At 32.0% G+C, this 22520-nt stretch overlaps 1 protein-coding gene across 1 annotated transcript in view; it reads left to right on the top strand.

Moving 5' to 3' along the window:
* LOC143078984 (dopamine D2-like receptor) overlaps nucleotides 1-22520 on the top strand; it is a 162594-nt gene that overhangs the window by 32260 nt on the left and 107814 nt on the right. The window contains exon 2 of the mRNA XM_076254071.1: nucleotides 5283-5346. The gene's annotated coding sequence lies outside the window, so the exon portion shown is untranslated. The remainder of the gene's footprint in view (nucleotides 1-5282; nucleotides 5347-22520) is intronic.

Genomic DNA, 22520 nt, shown 5'->3' on the forward strand with positions numbered 1-22520 from the left:
TTGTCAAAGTAAGTTTTGCGTTTATCGCTTTAGGTTATGGAACGGTATATCCATCAACCTTTATAACCTGGGACGATGTTTGCATCAGTAATGCTATAAGAACTTATTATAGACAAACATAATTGCATGATTTAGTTCTCTGTTTTGAGTAGTTCTCACAGTACTGCTGTAAATATAACGGATACAGCCATAGAGTATAAATAAAGTAGGATCCTTGAACTGACCATTCGACAATATCTCTGATTTACAGTAATGTAAATTGACCATCAGATACACAATTTGTCTGATTTACACTGATGTTAACTGACACACAGACAGAGACTTGGATTATAGAAAAGTTCGATGACTATCGAACAAACAGACACAATGATACAAAAGTTCAACTTATTTCTATCAATTTATCGCATATAGTGTCGAAAATACTAGTCAAAGCAGGTTATTTATAGTGATGAAAGATTAAAAGTTGTTGTCTAATACCCAATAGTAAATATTCCATGAACATACAGGGTGAGAAAACATAAACAAGATAACGATCGGAAAGGTATAACCATAATTGAATCCTATTCTATAAAACCACTTACTCTAATTCACTTGTAATAATTTTGTTTGATGTGTCCTTGTCGTAACGGCGTACATTTGTTATCATTTTTGGACATTCTCAAAGATGTCTTGTCACTGGATTTTCTTGACACAGTATTTTTGTGATTTTACTTTTCTCAACTAACTATTCTTACAAGATATGTGATGACATCGCTAGATTTGAAAATTTCATTGAAAATGTAAGCAAGATTAGCAATCAAATATAACATTGTAATCAACTGGCTGGATATTGCTGAATAATTTAATTTTGGATGTAACGCGTCTTCTGATTGGCTGACGTCGTTTTGTTTATAATACCATAGACACAATTTTGTCATGTGACCATTACGTCATCAACGATTTTTCATGATTAACGCCGATTTAAATTGAATTTAGAATTAAATTATAGGAAATGACTGTACTATTTTTTCAGTCTATTCGAAATAACATAAAAAATGTGGTGCACACTGTTAAATAACCCGCTACGCGCGTTATTCAGTATGCACCACATTTTTTATGCTATTTCTTCATAGACAGAAAAAATATTACAGTCATTCCTTAAATAAAAAGATTTACAAACCCTTTCAATCTGATGACTACAATTCGCCTTTTCAGAATCTAGAGGACTATGAATAATCTCATTGTTCGTACACCAAAATGAAAATAAAGTAACGTTATTGGTTGAATTTCCATTGTTAAGAACGTTTTAAACCAACCACAATGTTTTGTGTACGCTTTTGAAAATATTACCCATAATGCATTAGATTCTGTAACGGCGAGTTATGATTTGAAAGTCAATGACTAGTTTAAAAATTAAGCGACACACTGACTTAACTCACTGACTAAACGACTTGTTAAAGCTTTAAGAGATTAATTGATCAAATTTACTCTAGTATAGCTAGCTTTATGTAGAAATGCATAACATTATTAAATAAACTGTTATATGACTTAGATTAACACAGTTAATTTCAAAAGAATAGATTAACAAGATCAGAGATCACATAAATCAATGCTCAAACAAAGAGATGACAATACTAGATTTACAAAGTTTAACTAGTCAAATTAGTTAATTGATGCAATATATACATGTGAAAAAGACGTTAATTGTGATAGATATAATAAAATGACTATATTTATAAAGTTTGTAATACTTTTTACGAGCTTTGTAAACAAGTAACTAGATTAAGAGACATGACCCAATTTAAATTCAGATGAGTAGATTTCAAAGCTAAGTGATCACACGGGATCTTAAACCGTTAATGATCAAATTAGTATATTTACAAAGTTAGTGATACAATGTCTAAATTTTCAAGCTAAGTGATGAAATTACGATCTTTAAGATAAAAACAGATTTACAACGCACATGCACATATGACTAGATTTACTAGAGAAGCAATCAAATAATTAAATTAACAAGACAGCTCAAGTGATTAAATTATCATGTTCAAACACGAAAGGTCTTAGATTCTCAATCAAAGTGATCATAATGATTAAATTGTCAAGCTCAATGAGAAAAACAACTTTATAACAGTTATAAGAATCACTGTTAAAATGAGTATATTTTTAAGAACAAGATTACAATGTACTTGCTTGATCGCACGACTTAAAACTTGTATTTACAAATTAGTAAACATAATAAATACTAGATTAGCAGAATAGCGATAAATTGACTATGTTTAAAAGATAAATAAGTGATCAAATGACAATATTGACAAACTTGAAAATCAATGACATAATCAACAAGCTAAGTTATCGAAGAGTATATAAACAAACTAAGACGGAGACTATCCGGTTTGAATTTTCCACGGAGTTTGGTATTTTTGTGATTTTACTTTTAGACAAGTTTAGCTATTAAATGACTGAATCTGAAAGCTAAGCTACCAAATGACTATATTAACAAGATTAGTAATCAAATGACTAAGCCAAAGAGCCAAGTTATCAAATGAAAACTATGACAAGCTTTGAATCAAATGACTTATATCGATTAACAAAGTAAATGATAAGATGTCTTTATTGACACTTTAGTAATAAAATTGGCACATTGATCAGCTTCTTAATCAAGGGACTATATTGAAAAGCTTAGATATCAAATTACTTGATTTACAAGCTCAGTAATCACATGGATATATTGAGAAGCTTAGTAATCAAATGACTATATTGACAAGGTAAGTTATTTTTAATTACCTGAATATATTGATAAACAATAAAAATCCATGGCTTTATTGACAAGCGTAACGGAAATATAATCAAGCTAAGTAATCAACTGAATATTTGTTTAGCTAAGTAATCAAATGACTATATTGAATAAGCTAAGTAATCAAATGATTATATTAAAAAAGCTAAGTAATCAAACGACTTTATTGAAAAAGCTAAAGTAATCAAACGACTGTATTGAAAAAGCTATGTAATCAAATGACTGTACTGAAAAAGCTAAATCAAATGACTATATTGAAAAAGCTATGTAATCAAATGACTATATTGAATAAGCTAAGTAATCAAACGACTATATTGAAAAAGCTATGTAATCAAACGACTGTATTGAAAAAGCTAAGTAATCAAACGACTATATTGAAAAGGCGAAGTTATCAAATGACTGTATTGAAAAAGCTGAGGAATCAAGTGATTATATTGAAAAAGCTTAGTAATCAAATGATTATATTGACAAGCTAAGCTATGAAATAACTATATTTGAAATAACTATATTGGCAAGATAAGTAATCAAATGACTATATTGTGGAACAAAGAAATAACATAGATTTATCGACAATTAGGTAAAGCTAAGAAATATCAATTTGGAAAAAAAAGAAAAGTTTTTTTTCCAGTTCAAATCAACACATGTTTGTTCAGTGAACCGGATATACGATAGTAATTTTATACAGTAATGCTTATGAGGTTTTGAAAATTAATTGTATTGGTTATTTAAATATAATTATGTATGTAAAACTATTGTATAAACTCATTTGATATTTTCCCTGGTCAAGTGAGGCTGTTAAAATAGAGGGGCCCCTAAGTATGCGACCTGGGCTACTTAGGTATTTATATATCAGGAAATGATTGAATAAAATATTTGTTATCGTTAAAAAAAAGTAGTCTGAAGTTCTTCTTTCTTGTTTCATTGTCTAATTTTAAATACTAGCCTAATTCAAGCAAGATGTACACGCCAAAATGTCTCGCATGCTTTTCGCCATATATGAATGATCTTATCCTTGAATAGTGCGAAAAACAAATTTTACTGTAATTTCCTTTTAGAGCTTATTTTAATGTAAAATGTTCGCCACTTGAAGGTTTAACGACGACCTACAGTTGCTGAAATAAACATTAGTTGGTCTTTGGTTGATAACAATCACAATGCAAATTATACCACATCTTCATAACTTAATAGTCTGAGATATATACAAAATCCCATGTTTATCTAAATTTTAAATGCATATCAACTTTATATTCTAGAGATTTAAAACTTGGAATTTATTGAATCCAATTATATACTGCACATTGTGTTTATTGACATGACCTTGTTTCCTTTTCATAAACGGCGGCGGCGGATTTGCTAATGAGTGTTTTGCAAATTGAAGCGTCCAGTGTCAACTACCTCAACGACAATCATAATTCATCTTCTTAAATACTTTCAGTCTGAGATTTATGTTGCATGAACACTGGTTTGTACACAATAGGCCAACGTTTTATAATCTCAGGGTGAAATAACGCATTGAAACATGTCTGTCAAGACTCTTCATTATGCCTTGATTAAGAATTGTCTACCACTTACTGTCAATTCTTCTTATAAATTAATTGTTTGCAAAAGTATGAATTATTCGAAATACTATGGTTTTCTTATCCCAAGCATAAATGACCGTAGTCGTATTTGACACATTTTTTTTGAATTTTGGGTCCTCAATGCTTCTGAACTTTATCTTGTTTGGCTTTCTAAATGTTTTGATCTGAGTGTCAATACGGAGTCTTATGAAGACGAAACGCGCAACTGGCGTATCAAATTATACGCCTGGTACCATTGATAACTGTTGTATATGGTAAACATATTTGACAAGTATTCACTAAAAGTACACATAGAAAAACAAAACAACTACGACATTTGATGATATTTCATATGATCTGCATTGCTCCAAGGAGCATATTTTGGAGTTTTATCGAAGTTTTAATTGTGAATTAATGTAAAAATGTAGAAATGAAAATTTGCTCTTATAACATTATTAGTTTTCGCATTGTACCTCATGTTTTCTTGCAATTTCTCAAGTGCATAAAACATTATATCTACGTGTGGGTCCCTATAGTTTTATGTTTCATACAAAAGACAAATATAACAGCAAAAAAGAAGGCTTACTTTACATCTTTTACGAAGGCCTTGTATGTATAGCTCAGAATTTCATACTCTTCGATAAAAAACAAACAAAACCGACTTTTTAATTTTTTAATTTTTTTTCAGTGGTATAAATATTTCATTTCATGCTAAACATACTGTTTTGAAACCTGTTAGTATTGTAAGTAAAGACATAACATTAAAATCGATGAGTCGATGACATCAGTAGATTCTATGCTAAAGAAAAAAATCCACGAGCATACTATCCATTTACTTTACAGAGCAATCCGAATTGAATTAATAGAATAAAAAAATAAGCCAAATGGAAGGAAATTTAGTTAAATGTAAGATAATATTGGTTCTAACATTTAACATTGATTTTCTACAGATTGATCAGAGAAATAAAGACCATTCAACTTTGATTGAACATTGATTGAGAAATTCTACGCAAGGTAAGTTTACATTTAATATGTACTTATAATAAGCTTGACTGTTAACTTAAGAATCATGTAGATTCTTATCGGAGTCTGTTAAAACATCATCGGTAAGGATAAGCTTAAATTGTTACAGGAATAGTATCGTTGTCATTGTATGTATTTGATGTAGTCTTCTTATATCTTAGTGGTGTCAGCCTACACCTGATTTACATAGAAGTAATACATAATATTTTTTTATCTGTTATCTTGTTCCAAAAAGAGCAATTAGTTTTGATAAAATGGTGTCATTATCTCAAAATTTTCCAGATGCAGTTACGCTTTCAGAAGACGTTTAAAGATATGGATTTGAAATGAAATCTTGATTGAGTTTATTTTTCCGTCATCCAATTAATACCTTGTCACTAATTTTGTATGGTAATATGAATCGCTGTATAATCTTGTCTTTTCTGGTTGAAGCAAAAACCTGAACTGTTTACTGATAATTGAAAACCATGATATAATGAAAATGCTACAAGTAACCATGACACACTTGTAAATAAATAACACATCAAAGATACGAGAACTGAACCATATTTTCCAAATATTGATTAAGAGTTATTTGAAGCACACTGACATAGATAAACAGTTTGATGCTATGATTCTAGTCATACGTTGATACATAAGTTATGTCTTTTAAAAAAAAAAGAAAAAGAAAAAGAAAAAGTTTTGTCTTTGCACAGCAATGTCTTTTATGCCATTATAAACCCACACAATTAATTAAAGACTTCATGTATTGTTTGTATTAATTATTAAACATATGAGTAACGCATTCCGCAGTTGCTTAAACATGCAGTTTAAATATTAAATTTGTCCAAAAATACTTGGTTTAAGGCCGGTTGTTACTGTCGAAGATTTTAAGGATGTTTTTACGCGCTAGTTCACAAGGAAACAGTCCTCAGTAAAACATGCCATCCTGTCTGGACACATTATTCTGATAATTGGGAACTGCGACACCTTATGGTTGCAATGACAAAGTTGATGGTATAGGTATTCTATCTAGTCCTTCGTGTAACTCGGTGAATGTGATGAATATTTTCAACTCGACTCCTCGACGTAGACCCAGTCATGGTCATCGTCATTATACATCACCTTCTCTGCATGATGTATCTATTAATGACTTGCTGCCGTTTATACAAAAGCCGTTAGGTATTCATCACATTCGCACAAAACTTTATTCATTACCCCTTTCAAAACTTCATTCTCTGTTCAATTTATGTTTGGAATCCACTGTTACAAACCCTCATTCAAACCAATACAAAATTACAGCTATAATTTCGGATATTGCAAGTCACAGACTTTTCAAGCCAGTCCGCATTGGCGAAGATGAAAAAGAGAAAAGATCTTTCCTTAATCTTTCCTTTGCCAACAAAGGTATCGATGGCGTCAACTTAGGCAACATCCTTCATCATAAATTAGTTCAATCGAAAATACCTCCTTATTTCAAAGACCAGTCTGTACCAATCATTTCTTATACCTATTCCAAACCTATTGCAACTAAAATTTTCAATTTCAAACACGTTTTGCAGGATCTCGATATTGACGACTTCAAGTCTAAACCTCCTGATTGCACTTGTGCTAGTTCCCAATTCACATATAATCCTGCTGGTCACGTTATTACCGTGACCTCAACATTGTTAATAACACTACTCTACCAAATGTGTTATCGAAAGGTCCGAAATATCGTGAGCCTAAATCCATCAATTGGAAATACAACTTTAAAATTTTTATGGATTCAGTTGAGGATTATGCCAGGCAATGGGCTAAGCGCGAGAAGGAAGACGTAGACACTCTTTCCGAATGGATTAAGGCAGTGAGGTCGTTAATACAAATCAGAATTAAGAAACTGAATGGGTCTATCAATGCCCATGCTACGTCAATCTTTAAAGACCCAAATGTTGCAAAACACCTATCCTACCTCCATGACATGTATGGTGTTGTCCCCGCAGATAAAGCCCCAAACAACATCGTTTTTGTATGTAAAACTCATTACATTAACTGCTTGATAAACGAATAAGGTATTGACAATTCACTTGGAAACTCAACCCTCAAGACACTTACCAAAGAGAAAATCCTGGATAATCATAGGTCTGTTCTGTGTTCCTTTGGAATTTCAACCAAAGATGAAGAACTGGATCTTCCATCACTGTATTGGATACCTAAACTACATAAGTGTCCTTACAAACAACGGTATATTGCTGGGTCTTCCATGTGCTCCACGAAACCTCTTTCTAAATTATTAACATCTATTTTATCAGCAATCAAAGACGGGCTTCAAAGTTATTGTAAAACTGCCTATTCTAGAGGGGCGTGAATCAAATGTGGATACTTAAAAATTTTAAAGATCTTTTAGAGTACGTACAATCTAACTCTCTTTCATCTTGTAACAGTATTAAAACGTTTGACTTTTCTACTCTGTACACTAGTATTCCACATTCCAAACTAAAAGACAAATTGAAAGAGTTGGTATTGCTTTGCTTCGTAAAAAAGAATGACCAACGTAGATACAAGTATCTTGTCTTAGGGAGGGATACATCCTACTTTGTAAAGGATCACTCTGATTCGAACAAAAAATTCTCTGAAACTGATATTATCAAGATGCTTGATTTCTTGATTGACAACATATTTGTTACGTTCGGAGGACGTGTTTTTCAACAGACTGTCCGCATTCCAATGGGAACAAACTGTGCCCCTCTACTTGCCGACTTGTTTCTTTATTATTATGAGGCTGACTTCATGCAGGAACTTCTTATGAAGAAAGATAAGAAGTTAGCAATATCATTTAACTCTACTTTTCGCTATATAGATGATGTTCTTTCACTAAATAATTCAAAATTTGGAGACTATGTGGAACGCATCTATCCAATCGAGCTAGAGATAAAGGATACTACAGATACAGTTAAGTCGGCCTCATATCTTGACTTACATCTAGAAATTGACAATGAGGGTCGGTTGAAAACAAAACGTTACGACAAAAGAGATTATTTCAGCTTTCCAATTGTGAACTTTCCATTTCTAAGTAGCAACATTCCAGCAGCACCTGCATACGGGGTATATATCTCCCAATTGATACGATATTCCCGTGCTTGCATTTCCTATCATGATTTTCTTGATAGAGGGTTGCTGCTCACAAGGAAGCTATTAAACTACAATCCCCTTCCCTTTCATGAATGTGACCTACCGAATTAGACTATTTACCGAATTTGTTATCACATAAGCAACACGACGGGTGCCGCATGTGGAGCAGGATCTGCTTATCTTTCCGGAGCACCTGAGATCACCCCTAGTTTTTTGGTGGGGTTCGTGTTGTTTATTCTTTAGTTTTCTATGTTATGTCGTGTGTGCTGTTGTTTGTTTGTCTTTTTCATTTTTAGCCATGGCGTTGTCAGTTTGTTTTAGATTTATGAGTTTGACTGTCCCTTTGGTATCTTTCGTCCCTCTTTTATTCTGACTTCGGGACGACAAGCCTTTTCTCTTACTCCTAAAAAAGCAGTATATAACACATTTTTTGTATATGGTATGACTCTGCAGGGAGTTGAACCTACGACCTCCATAACTCGCGACAACACGCTACCACGAGACCATCGGTGTGGTCAACCTCATGGTCAATCAAGTTACATAATGGAACAATCACTTTTGGTAAAACTTTAGGCTTAATATTTACACCAACGACATAGTTCATTTTAGAGTTATGATTCCATTGGAAAACTTAAAAAGAAAGAAAAAATGCCTAACCTGAACTTATTTCTCCGAAGGGATATTTTAAAGTCTTTCATTATAGTTTTACTAATTACTGTTTATTATGGTGTCAAGTTGATCGCCTCTGTAACGTTTGTATAAGTTTTCTTTTAAAATTTTGACCCTGAGCATGACGGAAGAGACATGTATTGTCGAAATGCAAATCTGGTGCAGTAGAGTTGGCATCTTTAATGTTATTGTAGCTTAAATAATTGTTCCTGGTTTATCCGGTTAGTTTATATTATTACATATCGTAGTATGAATAAGACTGTTAGAATCTCTTTTTAATTGGTTTTAATTTTGTCTTCCCGGAGCACGTCACAGCTGCTTTCTATGGGTAGGTTTTTGCTCATTATCAAAGGCCTTGCGGAAGTTAATATATGCATTTTCCATCAGAAACAAATGCACTTTTTACTGTGCATTTTCTTTTATTTGAAGCCAACTAAGATTAAATTTTGAATTTCCTGATTTTTTAAAATCATCATTACCAGCAACAAGAAGGGCTATAAAGCTGTTGGAATTTTTTGATGCATGTATAAATATAAACAAAATACAACGATTTAGATCAAATTTTCGTTATGTTAAACAATCTTTTGATTTGTGTTTGTTTTGGGGGAGGGGAAATCGAAGAACTGCTAGGTCAAAAGACTAATCATGTAAAAATGTTACGTATAATGAAAACTTTTTGAAATTATTTTTTTTCTATTTTTTTTTCTACTACCTGTTTTGAATAAAATCTTTCCGTTGTTTTACTAGAACGCCTCTGTTAAATCTTATGTTAAAGAAAATCGCGTTAAGCGTACTAGATGCCTTTTTAACCCTAATACATGCATCTTTGATTTTTGCGATAAAATGGGACACGTTGAATCAGCAATTTATGTGACTACGAAAATTCATATGAAACCTTTAAAACACTAATTTTTTGTTGCATAATAACGATGTTATATTAATTTTTTCCAATTATTTTCGTTAATTTTCATTAATTGTAGACGACAATAAATTATTTTTAGTGATCTAAATAAACAACACCATGCATGTTAAAAGTGCAAATGTTGACATTTCCTTCTCTTTTGAATAATAATTACATTTTTATCTGATCTCTATTCTTGTTGAAGCTTGACTTAAATCCAATATTTGAATCCAATAAGCTTATCATTTTTTGTTTTGAAGTTTCATATTGATACAATACGGTGCGTATATCGCTTTTAATTACTTGTTCATCCTCGTTTCATATTATAAAAAATAAAAAGCTTTCTCATTGGACAAGGCATCAAATTTGAACATCTTTGTTCGATTCTTGACATGATCAATCATGGAAACAAGAGATATATGTCTTCAACCTTATCTGAAACAATAAAGTCATGTTCATGTAAAGACAAGAAAGAAAGGAAGTATAACTGTATAAATTTTAGGAATATGAAATCTTTTATTTGTTAAAAATAATACAGATAATGATTGGTCTAAGTTTGAAAGATATCATTTAAAAGTAAATGGGCAGAATAGCATGTGTGTGTCGTTTTCCAACCTCACGATTAAATTAAGCAGTGTTGCTCTATATAATGACGCTTTTAGACCTTGGGCTAATAGATATATTCATCGAATTCGTCCAATTTTAGTGCACAGTCTATTTTATTATTAACATTTTTTTTATAATTTCGATAGAATAATATGCACAATAGTTTGGAAAAAAATGATGTCCGTCCCATCCTTCTTTTCGGATTAATGCCAGTAATTTATACATTTCATCCTTTATAAATCATTCTTAATATTAAACGTCATAGCTTTCATACGAACTGTGGTTAGCTCTTCTAGTAATAGCATAATAAAACTTATGAACCTAAGATAACATTGACGTTGACAATAGGCTTAATAAATTGACCAAGGCCAAGTATGAGTAAATCTACTTAAATGTGTAGAAAAAAAGTGTAGAGTTTTCTGATGGTTTTCTTATGAATGAGCTAGTGAGATTTGTTCTTGTATCAATAACGACAAGAAGAAGTTATACATAACCGTATGCAATGTAATTTGTTTAATGAAGGAATCCATTTGTTTCAATCTTTACATTGGTTTTATCTGCCACTCATCTAATGGTGGACCTACATTATTTATGCTTAAAACAGAGTTCGACGTCTTGAAAAATCGTTACAGGTTACAGCCTTTCACAAAGTACACTAAGAAATTGTCATACATGGATTACATGCAACAGTTATATTGTAATGGAAAAGATAGGATATGTACACGCGAACCAATGAATGTTTTTTTAATTTGATAGATGCTTTTGTGCTTTGTTGTAAAATTGTTTGTTTTAAGATTGTAACACAGTAATGATTGCTGTACCCATATTTTGACTATTCTATTTACTATGTCTGTTTTATTCACGTATCGTTGTAAATATAACGGAATGTGATGATACTGTCGTAGAGAGGTTTAGCGCAATAAAACCAGGTTCAATCCACCATTTTCTACATTTGAAAATGCCTTTACCAAGTCAGGAATATGACAGTTGTTGTCCATTCGTTTGATATGTTTTGTCATTTGATTTTGCCATCTGATTAGGGACTTTCCGATTGAATTTTCCTCGGAGTTCAGTATTTTTGTGAGATTTTACTTTGTATAAATACATTCTGCAAATCCCTAAAAAAAACACAACCTAAATCAAGGACACAGCGCGCTCTTAGCCATGAAAATACATGTGTGACTTGCAAAAAATAAAAAACAAAAAACGCCTCTTTTAACTTTTATGGACTTTGTAAGGTAATTTCCCTACGCATGGTCACTTAGGATTTACAAAAACAAACAAACCACTTGAATCACAATAGCTTTGAATGAAATCAGTAAAACTTCAAATCAAATTGTAAACAAATCTCTTTGGATTATGTCTATATAGGATTGAAGCTCATATTTTAGAGTTAGGAGACCTCCATGATGTTTATAAAGTAAAACTTCAATTCCTTTGGAGATTCGCTTTAAATATTAAGTTATTACAACACAAATTGACTTTTTGATGTTTTGGAAATCAAAGTACCTTTTTCTTAAAGCCGATTACCCCGTGCAATAAAGCCAATAGAAAACTACATTGCATTTTCGAAAGTTTTTTTTCATGATGATAATTTAATTTATGGAAATAGGTTAAGACGTGACTGAAAATTGAAAGTTAAGTATGAACGTTGAAAAATGTAATCCTTATAGAGTTTATATAATGATATTTATAAAAACAAGGTCAAAATAAGAAACAATAGTACTTCGTAGTTGGTTATCTATTGAACGTGGTCGATATATATTAACAGATTCTAGGATATAAAATGTCCGTTGTAAGGTGGAAGATGAACTCCATGTCGTTAACATGATAAATACGGGGTCAGTAACTTCAATTTGGGGATCGAGCTTCTAACGCCCTCGCCCAAAGTGGAACTTACTGACTCCGTGTATATCGAATTAGTTCACTATAGCACATTTTTTTTACGTCTTTCATATTTAGACAGGAAACATTTTTCTGTACATCAATATTTGTTTCTTTTGAATAATCTTTAATGAAAAAGGAACATGTAAAAACTCCTTTTGAGTCAATGTGTTAAGATGCCTGTTGTTACCTCGCATATTTGTTTTAGTCCACTTTTTTTCTCAGTTTTTTCCTGAACAACTAATGAACTCATTCTTTTTATCTGCAGTAAGGGTATCATTTTGCATCTCTAGTTTGCCTTGAGTTAGAATATTGTTTTATGTTTGTAAAGTAAAATTCTTATTTGGTTGACTCAATTTTAATGTTTTTGAAATGGTCCTTAGGTTTAAATATTGGTCTGCCGATTTCTCTCTTTTAGTGCTTATTGTACTATATTTTTATATTTAACATTTTATATTAAGTTGTTGTACCTTTGAAGATTGATTCAATCTGAACTGAAAAGACTTAAATAATTTTCCTGATTTAATATAGATACATGTTTTCTGAGTGATCAGTTCTACGGTCAGTTATAGATCCAATTGTTTTGAGATTGTTAGCTTGCTTTGTCATTGACGTTTATTCCCGAATATCTGTTATATCTAGATTTATTCTTTACAATCAAAACCAGCAATGACATGACAAAATATTACAATGAAGACAGATTTCTTCTATATTTATAACCCCAATTTTCGTTTATGACAGAAAGCTTTTTATCGTTCGATCATCATTACTTTTGAAATAACCAATCAAACAGCTACAATTTTCATTTAAATTAATTTAGCAAAAAAGTTACAATAAGTGGAATTGTTTGTTTCCATGGCAGTTCTTTAAATGGACAATTTTTAAGGAATCGATCGTAACAGGGTATTTTGTACTTCGCTGATGAAGTAAATTTGACGTGTAATTTTGTTTATTATAGATTGGTAATGTAGGAATTGCATGTTTACGTTATTTTTTTGTCATTTCAACAAAAAATGCATTTTATGGAGTTTATCTCAAACAAAAAACAGACATGGTTGGTTTCCTTTTTCCTCATAGTTTTGCTCTTAATGAAAAGGGTGGTGTAGTAAAATGGATATATGAGTATGTGACATTGTGCATTCTTAATTATGTAATTTCCGGGACTTACTAATGTTACTTGACTTGTTTACAACCTATTTTACATATGATTTGAGGTAATCTCAAGTTCTTCAAATTTCAACATGTGTAATAGAAAAAAACATATTTCCAAAGATCATCAGTTTTGTTTTCTTAATTTTGTATATACTTATGCATTTATTTCATGATTTTTTTTTCTTTTTTTTTTATTAATTTTTTATAAAGTTGTCTTCTTCTTTATTTGCCAGTATTATACACACATTGCCACTTCAAATTCCATGTGATTCTTTACAAAGTTTAAGATACAAAGGGCTTCCAAAAGAGAACGTCTGCCAAGACGGTTTAAGAATTTACTCTATAACGTATGAAGAAAACATGAATTTAAAATTTGAACAATGCAGGTCTAATTTGTACGGAAAATAGGTATTGAATAATTAATATGTTTTCTTGATTTGTTATCTCTTTCCAATATGTTTTATAGATTAAAGACAGCAGAAAGATTATTGAAAAGGGCAATGGATAATATCTTATAAATTGAAATCAATACGTTATGTAATATTAATGTTTTAATAGCAATAAAAACTTTACGGAAGAAGTTTGAACTAAATTTCTTCAATTTTCAAATAAATTAAGCTAGGCAGTTATCATTTTAACTATAATCAATATTATCAAATCATCGCCAAATCCCGTCTAAAGTAAATGAAAAATTGCATATTAAACTCAATAGTATAAGAAAAATTATGATGTGATAATCTTTTATTATAATATCATCTAAATTGTATAGCTGTTGGAATTTTTTTCCCCGACAATTATGTATGAAACATTCAATGTTTTATTTCTGTTGGGAATTATATATGCACGCTATGTCCTATGTGGAGAAATTCTAAATGTCGAGTTGAAATTGGTCAAAATTTCTATAAGGGATTTTTCTTGTAAACGGTTACATGCATCTGGTGCAGGAATATTGGTACCGTTAATGTTATTACTACCACTGGGTCGATGCCTCTGCTGGTGGACTGTTATTCCCCGAGGGTATCACCAGCTCAGTAGCCAGTACTTCGGTACTGACATGAAAATACGGATTTTTTGTGTTATTAAAATTTGCTGTAACAAAATGTTAGAAATTATTATAAATTAAGGAATGTATCTCCCTCATGCAAAGCTCTGATTCCTTTCACGGAATTGGCTATACTTTTTGGACCTTTTGGATTATAGCTCTTCATCTTTTATATAAGCTTTGGATTTCAAATATTTTGGCCACGAGCATCACTGAAGAGACATGTATTGTCGAAATGCGCATCTGGTGCAGGAATATTGGTACCGTTAATGTTATTACTACAACTGGGTCGATGCCTCTGCTGGTGGACTGTTAGTCCCCGAGGGTATCACCAGCCCAGTAGCCAGTACTTCGGTACTGGCATGAAAATACGAATTTTTTGTGTTATTAAAATTTGCTGTAACAAAATGTCAGAAATTATTATAAATTAAGGAATGTATCTCCCTCATGCAAAGCTCTGATTCCTTTCACGGATTTGGCTATACTTTTTGGATCTTTTGGATTATAGCTCTTCATCTTTTATATAAGCTTTGGATTTCAAATAGTTTGGCCACAAGCATCACTGAAGAGACATGTATTGTCGAAATGCGCATCTGGTGCAGGAATATTGGTACCGTTAATGTTATTACTACCACTGGGTCGATGCCTCTGCTGGTGGATGTTAGTCCCCGAGGGTATCACCAGCCCAGTAGCCAGTACTTCGGTACTGGCATGAAAATACGGATTTTTTGTGTTATTAAAATCTGCTGTTACAAAATGTTAGAAATTATTATGAATTAAGGAATGTATCTCCCTCATGCAAAGCTCTGATTCCTTTCACGGATTTGGCTATACTTTTTGGACCTTTTGAATTATAGCTCTTCATCTTTTATATAAGCTTTGGATTTCAAATATTTTGGCCACGAGCATCACTGAAGAGACATGTATTGTCGAAATGCGCATCTGGTGCAGGAATATTGGTACCGTTAATGTTATTACTACCACTGGGTCGAAGCCTTTGCTGGTGGACTGTTAGTCCCCGAGGATTAATGTTATTACTACCACTGGGTCGATGCCTCTGCTGGTGGACTGTTAGTCCCCGAGGGTATCACCAGCCCAGTAGCCAGTACTTCGGTACTGGCATGACAATACGGATTTTTTGTGTTATTAAAATTTGCTGTAACAAAATGTTAGAAATTATTATGAATTAAGGAATGTATCTCCCTCATGCAAAGCTCTGATTCCTTTCACGGAATAGGCTATACTTTTGGACCTTTTGGATTATAGCTCTTCATCTTTTATATAAGCTTTGGATTTCAAATATTTTGGCCACGAGCATCACTGAAGAGACACGTATTGTCGAAATGCGCATCTGGTGCAGGAATATTGGTACCGTTAATGTTATTACTACCACTGGGTCGATGCCTCTGCTGGTGGACTGTTAGTCCCCGAGGGTATCACCAGCCCAGTAGCCAGTACTTTGGTACTGGCATGAGAATACGAATTTTTTGTGTTATTAAAATTTGCTGTAACAAAATGTCAGAAATTATTATAAATTAAAGAATGTATCTCCCTCATGCAAAGCTCTGATTCCTTTCACAGATTTGGCTATACTTTTTGGATCTTTTGGATTATAGCTCTTCATCTTTTATATAAGCTTTGGATTTCAAATATTTTGGCCACAAGCATCACTGAAGAGACATGTATTGTCAAAATGCGCATCTGGTGCAGGAATATTGGTACCGTTAATGTTATTACTACCACTGGGTCGATGCCTCTGCTGGTGGACTGTTAGTCCCCGAGGGTCTCACCAGCCCAGTAGCCAGTACTTCGGTACTGGCATGAAAATACGGATTTTTTGTGTAATTAAAATTTGCTGTTACAAAATGTTAGAAATTATTATGAATTAAGGAATGTATCTCCCTCATGCAAAGCTCTGATTCCTTTCACGGATTTGGCTATACTTTTTGGACCTTTTGGATTACAGCTCTTCATCTTTTATTTAAGCTTTGGATTTCAAATATTTTGGCCACGAGCATCACTGAAGAGACATGTATTGTCGAAATGAGCATCTGGTGCAGGAATATTGGTACCGTTAATGTTATTACAGTGATTTATGAATTTGATGATATTTTATGGTTCTACGAAAAAGCCGTAACCAGTCAACTATATTGAACTGTTATTTATCACCATCTATGAGGACAATTGTTATTCTTTAACATATCTGAACAGTTGAAGAGGTTTACCAAATTCAAGGGCATAATTTTTTTTAAATATCTTGTTCTTTTGACTACAATTTTGAATGAATTTTTCATAGTTTATAAGTTAAATTAGTTTCATTCTGTTTCACACAAATGCTAAAAATAGTAACAATGAAACTACTTGCACAAAAGCATGAATGAATGAAATATAAATCTTCCTTAAACTAAGTCGTCTCATCAGTAACTATTCACCTATTGATGCTGAAAATACTGACTACTCTTTACGAAACACACAGAGCTGGTCTCGACGAATTAGGCGGAAAATACTGATAATTACGAAACACACTCAGCTGCTGTCACCTTTTTTTTACATGAAGCTATATATCCTAATGGAATACACTTAGCTGATGACACATGGTGCATCACCGCTCTTAGTAAGGTTAGTTTGTATCTTCTTTCTTGGTCATGGTTATGTTTGGCGTTTTTCATCTACTCATATTTTTATCTCCTGTCTCTTTTGAAAATAACTCTTTTTCTACGAGAAGAATGTAAAATTTGAAAAAGAAGCGCGGTAAAGTAAATGTGTTGATTTTTCAAATGCATGTGTACTTTTTGTTATGGAACAACATTACACCTTTTTGGGCTAACGTTTCCAAGAAAATTTCCAGTATAGATTCGAATATCATTTATAGAAAATCATTAAAAAAAATTGATAAAACTAACGATATCTCCCACTTATCGATTTGTAATAAAATAACGAAAATATCTCTTTATTTCAAGATTATAAATTTTGTTATAACTCTCTTATCTAAAAGTAATAAATTTTACTCGTTTACAAAAGAGAAATTATAAAAATAATTTATTAGCAATAAAGGAAGATGGAAGACTCGTATTGATAAATATAATTTATTACACCTCCGTATGTTTTTTCCATATAAAAAATAATGAAATAGTTGTGATATTTCATTCCACAGACTATTTGCCAGTCAATAGTTTCAAAGACTTTTACCCCGGTTAATAGTTTCATAATCATCTTTCCCTTACTTTTTCATACTTATTTTTCATAGGGCAATAATGATGTCATTGACTATTTTGCTTGGCGACATCAAACTCTAATATTATAAACGGTATAATCTGTGTCGATTGTAATCTCACTTACAAGAAACAATTATAAAGAGAGAAAATCTTCGCGCGCATTTTTTAAAGATCTAAAATTTAGTATCTTATTCGTAATATGGGTTCGGTCGTCCTATTCTAAAAGTGAATTTGCGTTTGGTATACTTGAGCTTAAATTTATCATATGCACGGAGAATGTAACACAAGTATTTCTAGTGTTGATTGTAACTAATGAAATAATCATAAATACAAGAAGAACTATAAAAAAAACCCGTATAGTTCATCTTGTGCATGTCAAGTTATGTGACATTTGTATTTTTTCTGTCAGAGGATATATGTACACTTTTAGAAAATTAGTTAATTTGGTATATAAAACACTTAATGACTGTGCTGTTCAGTATAATAAAACACCTAATGACTGGTTGTGCGGGTAATAGCAAGTTTGTTGTCCCTTCGCATACCTGCTATTGCTCTCGGCTTTGCCTCGAGCAATAGTTGGTATTTCAGGGACAACAAACTTGCTATTGCCCTCACACCCAGTCAATAGGTGTATAATATCATGTATATAGACATTTAGATATTTTACGAAAATAGTCAAAGTAAGAAAAATTATACTTATAAATATTAATATTTGAATATGTTATTGAAGTCTGGAATAACAGTGAACAGTCAATGCAACTAAACTATATATAACGATTGGAACATGAAGCTGCAAGAGTTTTCGTAACTCGTAAAGGACTAAATGTTAAAGTTATCTGAATTATAATTTTGCCATAACTGCGCGAGGTTTGACTAGCAAAAAGGTTCAACCCACCATTTAAGTGTTTCTGTTGTTTCGTTGTTTTCCTGTTATAGTTGATGTGTTTCCATCGGTTTTAGTTTGTAACCCGGATTTGTTTTCTCTCTATCGATTTATGACTTTCGAACAACGGTATACTACATGTACTGTTGCGTTTATTGAAATGAAAATTGTCTCTTGTTACCTATGCAATGTATTCCCATCTTCGATTCAAACCGTGGAGATACCCACCACATCCACAAGACAAAATTACGTTGTGACAAACCGTAGCAATTCAAAAATGTCTGCATTTCTCAATTTAGTTATGTCCTGATTCAGCACTAGTTGATCCTGGCATTTTGCTGGTAAGTCCTGCTATGATGCTAGTGATTTTGACAAGATGTTGGCCTCATTGAAATCAAACGTTACGCAATCATTGCATCGATCGGTCCATACTATCTGAAATTGAAAACACTAGGTTAGGTAAATTAACTACTGTTGCTTATAATTCCACCCCTTGACTTGTTTGGACTAAGATGTAAACAATAAAGGTTATCGTAATTTATTCAACAACGAGCAAAAACAATGTTAACACTTCCTATAAAAACGAAAACGACGATCAATTTGAGACCCTCAGTCTGATTTACAGACAGCAACCAGCGACAAACGATTTGTGATACTTGCACCAAGGCATAGCATTTGTTTATGCTCAACCCACACGCCTTTTTAAGACAATGGTGTAACAATACAACATAAAACATGCTGTGAAAATCATGCTGTTGGAAAGTTCTTCACCTGACATATCGGTATTTGGCACAAGAACAATAACCAATTGACGCAAATTATTGAACTTGGAGTACTCTATGATACTGACAACCGTTTCCATCTTCTCCTCAGAAAACTTTTGCCCGGTCGGTGCTTGACAGGATATGGTAATAACGGTTGTTACCATTGTATTCAACATCCTGAGTTAAAACAAAATTTCATTGTGATATATATTCATTTCTTTGTGCCAATATCTTTGGACAAAAACAACACTGCAAAAACATGTATATGATTATTTAGAATGTCAGTTTCAGTTTCCTATTTCTATATAATGGATTTTTTGAGATGTCATGGAACTCAAACCCGGTGCCCTTCATTCATTCATATATAAATACAAAAACAAACTAAAGGGCGTGAAGTCCCGATCTGGCATTTTTGGCATCCTAATGCTAACTTAATGCAGTTAGAATTTTCGGTTTGAGTGTGTGGGTTAAATCTAGGATTTAAATAAATTTCATTAGACTAAGTTTCTGCATACCCATTATATTTTAAAAGAAAGAGAAAAAAATGGATAAAAGCAAATGGTTTGACTTTGTGATTAAAAAATGTAGGTGCGAATCGACAAATTTCATTTCGATTGACTTATTCACAGATCTTGTGTTGCTTATCAGTTTTGCTATTTAAGTTTCTGGCTATTATATAGCTTTAGAGATATGAGGTTAAAATTCCAAAATTAGCAAAAACTATCATTGACGGACAATGATGCCTTCTATGGGTTGACCGGCGATTGTGGTCACTTCAAAACTTTCAGATGGTGATTGTATCATTATGCCTTTTCACAGGCAATATTTAACAACACGCTTTTATATCCCACCAACTACATAGCAATGGAATAATTGAAATTTATTTATACTCAAAGTAGGTTCAGTGTAATAATTCAAGTCAAATTGTCAGATTTGATAGATGTAATTATACATGAACAATTTTAATTTGAAACTTGAGAGAGTTCATTATTTATTAATTGAGATGTTCAGTACCATTGTACGATAAATAATGTTTCTGAACCGTCTTGTTTTGGTAGACGTCCTCGAGAAGATTCAAATTATATCTGTTCCGAATCCCTCATTAATGGCAGAAATTTGAAGCATCAATTATAACTTTCTTTTTTTGTCAACTTCTGCCGCATGATGTATAATACACTGACATTTCTAGTATCAGGAACTGTCAATTAGTTTGTCTTCAAGAAATTAAATTCTGAACACAACTGGTACATTATGGTACATATTTTGCCAAAAATTCTCTCATGTAAAAATTATTAAATAGTTTATCTCTTTACTCTCAAATCTCTGTCTTTAATAAGTTCAGTTTGATGATTTTTGCGTGAGGTCCAAATATATTCATACTTTTGATTAAAGACTAATTTTGTTTAAACTGCTTATTATATGTGACTTTAAAAGGATCGATTCAAAGACTAAATATCAGATTTCCTCAAAAAAACATGCAGTAAATGTACATTAAATACCCATAGTTCTTATTTGCAAGCTGAAAGCAAACAACAGCACTAAACTAATTCATAATTGAACTTATTGAGGGTTCTACTATAACATGCAATAGTCTGTCTAAGCTAAAATAAAAGTTAACCAAAGTAGTTTAGTTCTCCAAGGACGTTCAGTATGGTTTTTAAATTGTCTCTTTGTCGTCTTCTTACTTATTATGTAGACTGTTAAGATCAGTGATACAACGCTTGATATTTATGCTGCCGTCTTTTATCTCAAATAAAATATCATTAACTAAGATTTGATGATAAATTCAATCCAGATCAATAAATACGCTACAGTTTAATAACACTGTCTACATTTAAGTAATCTCATATTTTATTTATAATATACTGACATAGGTTTCGTGGGAACTGTCGGAGCAAATGTGATTATACAATTAATTCTAATTATTACGTAACAAAGTATTGCATTTTTATATTTTTATAATAAAAGAAGATTCCCGTGTTGACACTTGTGACTTACTGATCTAAATGAACTCACAAAAGTTAATAACTCAGGCATCAATTAGATTAGAATTTCATAAATATAGGGAAAAAAATAAAGGTTTATTGAATCTAACGACGAATGCTTATCGTATAATGCAATCTAGTAACATGCACTTTCAGTAAGGGTGGTATGTGTTAATCTGATTGTAATACAGATTCTGTGTCAGATTTTTGCTATCAAAGATCTAAAACACATTTTGGGTCGTCTGGTATTGACGGATTAATGCGTGTTCAGCTACAAATATTGCTGAAATTTCATCGGCTGATGTAACAATTACCGACACTGACTGTTGTCAGCTAATAGGCAAAGATTGGTCTCATGCTCTGTATTTTACAATGAAAAAAGTAAAATCACAAAAATACTGAACTCCGAGAAAAATTCAATGATAAAGTCCCTTATCAAAAAGATTTGGACAATTCAAATGTCTTATTATTGATAACATATAAAAGCTGCTTATTTTATATAGTAAAAGAGATGTTGAATACTATATCTATGAAATATCACCCCAACAACACGTATTACTTGATTACATCTGAGATCAGCTATGTTGTTGTAGTATTTTTTTGTGTTGTTCGTTCATTATTTTGTGTTGTTCGTTCATTCTTTTGTGTAAACATAACTTAATTAGTTTTATCGTTTCAATTGTGTTATATTTTTCATTCCGGGACCTTGTACAACTGACTATTCGGTATTTGTTTTGTTCATTGTTAAATGCTGAACGATAACCTACAGCTTTCAATCTGTGTCATTTGGTCATTTGAGGAGAGTTGTCTCATTTGCAATCATACCACACTATATTATTTGTATATTGATACTGCTTTGATGCATATACTGTTACATACTTATTATAGTCAGGAACTTCTCGCATTTTTTGGTCTTGCATGAATTTTAATTTAAGTTTCTTTTAAATATTTCGGAGTTGAATATGACGTCCATT

This window comes from Mytilus galloprovincialis, chromosome 6 (genome assembly GCF_965363235.1).
Source record: "Mytilus galloprovincialis chromosome 6, xbMytGall1.hap1.1, whole genome shotgun sequence".
Lineage (NCBI taxonomy): Eukaryota > Metazoa > Mollusca > Bivalvia > Mytilida > Mytilidae > Mytilus > Mytilus galloprovincialis.